Source organism: Rhea pennata, chromosome 2, assembly GCF_028389875.1.
Source record: "Rhea pennata isolate bPtePen1 chromosome 2, bPtePen1.pri, whole genome shotgun sequence".
Lineage (NCBI taxonomy): Eukaryota > Metazoa > Chordata > Aves > Rheiformes > Rheidae > Rhea > Rhea pennata.
In genome coordinates, this window is record NC_084664.1 from 11,656,910 (window position 1) to 11,660,223 (window position 3,314).

Consider the following 3,314-nt stretch of genomic DNA (forward strand, 5'->3'; position numbering starts at 1 on the left):
CTTAGAATGATACTAGATCATCCAGTGCTTTAAGGCATATAGCTATGGGAATGAGCTCTATCGGCACTTTTCTCTAAGATGCTCCTTCTTAGTTTGCTTTTAACCTTCTTGCATGAAAGTCTTCTGATTTTCTTCCTGCTAAACTCAGTCAAAGAGGTTAGGATAATCACATTTATATGCAGTGGAATAGAAAGCAGTGGTTTGGAAGCAGTCTCCAGTTTACTGCAGTGATATGTACTCTACATTTGTCTGCCAGGCATCATTTCTATATTTTGCACAAGTATATCAGTCTGACTTTTGTGCAAAGGCTTAAAAATCCCCCAAAAATGCACAGCTTGCAAAATATTTGGAAATAAAAAGAAAAGCTAAGAAAATAAAATACTTACCTAGATCAGGACAAGTGTTTCTAATATTTGAAACTGTAGATTCTATAAAAGCCAGATCAGCGGAATGCTGATCTATGTCCTCTATCCTCCTGAGCTATGTCCACTCCAACCTGCCGCCACTGTCTTCCTTCTTCCCCTGAAGTTCAAGTAAGGCCTCCTATGTGATGGAAGACTCACACAGTCAGTGATGTTAAAAGAAGAGTAATTAGTAATATTACATGAAGAGCAATAAGCAAAAGAGATAAAGTGAGGGAAAAAAAAAGACAACAGGGATGGTGAAGAAATTGCACTCTACTGAGCTTTCTTTTCTCTTGGATACCTCTGTTCACCCAGCAGCTGCTGGCTGTCACCAACATCACTCCTGAACAGACAGAAGAAGAATACTACAGTCACTAAACACCTGGGCAGACGGCCGCTTGCCCTTACAAGAATCACATGCCTATTCTTGGGCAGTATGGGCTGTAAAGGGGGTGTTTATAATTTGTGACTCCTGTCACATCGTGCGAGTCACAGAACTCCTTCCACACCATTCGCTCGAATTCTAAGATTAGGCTCTGATTATTTCATAGAGTGGTTTATCTCATTTCACAGTCATTTTAGCATTCACAGAAACCTCCAAATTCCCAAGTCATTTCCAACTCAGAAATGCAGCAGATTTTGAAACGTCGTAGAACTAGAATAGTTTACAGAGTTTACTAGAAAGAAAGAAAGAAGTCTCCTGTTCCGCCTTGCTGAATCACTTCTGTAAAATGTTAAAAATGGGCCTACATTTCTCTTTTGTATGAATGCCTGCAAAAACAACCTGCAAAAATGTGACAGTATTTTGCTAGGTTTTAATGTAAACAGAAGTAATGGAGCAACACTAAAGGCCTCACTCAAGTTAAATTTCCTTGAGTTAAAGGGGCTTTGAAGCCCCCTGGATTCGGCGATCTCGTGTGTGGCCTCCACTCTTGTCTGAAGGTCCAACAGCACAGATGTAAAGGGCATACAGAAGCATAAGGTACGAATTCGTGATTCCTTTTTTGATTCGGAGTTACACTCACACATTTTCACATTGCAGGGATTTTCATCATATTTTCAAAGAATATTCAGAATTCGGAACATTTATAAATGGAGCTCACCACGTCATAGCAATTATTTTAAAATGTCATTGCAACTTGAATTTTTTCAGTTTCTCTCTGCATATATATCCATTAAAGGATTTGACATCTTAGAGCTCATGATCAAAAAATTGTATGTGATTTCTTAAGCTTATATTTTTATACCTCCATTTAGAAACCTAAGTATCACAGCCTTCATGAACTTAAAAAATGAGAGATGGATATGCTATTACTTGATATGCTCAAAACAAGAGGCTGGGGATCAGATCCCTTTTTTTTCCCATTGCCCCTTTTCTGAATTCCAGTGATACGTAGTTACAACTTCATATGCTTTCTAATTGGCAGCATAATGAACATTTAGACTAGATCAAAATATGAATTATTTTCTAAAAAAGGGGCTGTTGAATGGGAGAAGATCAGTAATACTCCTCTGTAACAGAAATAAACAGTATGATCAGTCTTTTATTGCTGAACTAAAAAAATCACAAAAACGCTGCTGTAAACCATAGGCACACTGAACAACAATTTTTTGACTTCTACAGTTCTACTATGGCAAATAGCACTAAGGTTTCACTGGCTATCCCCTCTCCGTATTACAGTACCACAGGAGGAACACACATAATAATGAGGAGCAACAGCGAGAACTTGTTAAGGCTGAATTTACTCAGGGCACCTGCCTTGAACCTGACAGGACACAGCTATTTAAAGGAAAGTATCAGAGCAACAGTAAAATTACTGTAAAAGGCTAAGGCCAAAATTAGTTGTTTTGGGTAACGCTTACAGGAACTGTTGATTTCAGGATTGTCTGTAGATTAATTTATTCTGAATTAAGAATAGCTGGAACAAAATTCTATTAATGGGAACATGCAGAGAGTATAAACACAGGAAAAAAAAGTCTATATTGATAAACTAAGCAGTGCAAAGGTTCAAGTACAGGCACTGGCATGTGGTCCCCAATTTTGTTAAATTGTTAACACCTGTCCTGGAAACAGAAAGCCATCCTTCTCCCAGAAAATGGCCAAGCAAGATTCAGGGCACAGTACAAGCCAAAGACTATTCCTAAGAGGCAGTTGGTAGGGAAGAGAGTTTGGTCATATGAAGGTAAGCCACATCAAGCCAATTGGTTTCAGGGCCGGGTAATACTCTGGGACTTTTTTATTTACAAATATAGATATAGCATTTTTTGATTTATCATACTACTAACTGCTACTTCCTTTCAATGATTTTTAGAGGGTATTTGTTCTTCCCAATCACTTTTGAAGCCCAAGTTATTATAAAAACATTTAGCTTCTCAACAGTGTCTATAACTTGTTAATTTACCCTCCTTAAAGCCTAAATAAATGCATTTCAACTTTCCTGTAGATTTCCTGCTTCAAATATAGCAAAGGGGTTCTGGTTTTAATTTGCTCTTCAGCTTCTTCCTTAGTTCTCCTCTAAACCATTTTACTTTACTTATTGTAATAATATCCCCATTAACTACACAAGTTCATGTTCAATTAGTTATCTGATGTTGCTATCAGCCCCTTTTAGAGTTCCTAAACCACTGAGGCCTGTCATACATTCTCTGGTCTTACAAATGCAATCTATATTTGTTTCTAGAAGGAAATATGATTGGTTTTATTTTTTTTTCTGAAGAAGAGTTCTCCTCTCAGAGAGGTAGGAAGTGTCTCTTTCTAACACTTTTTGTGAGCCTCCTCATTTTTTAAGTCTTTTATATATAACTGTTAGTATCCTCCTTGAACAGGTATTCCCACAGGGATAATAAGCTAATTATATTGTTGTTCAGCCTGTTATGTCCAGCATTTGACATTTCAGCTTCTAGGAATGC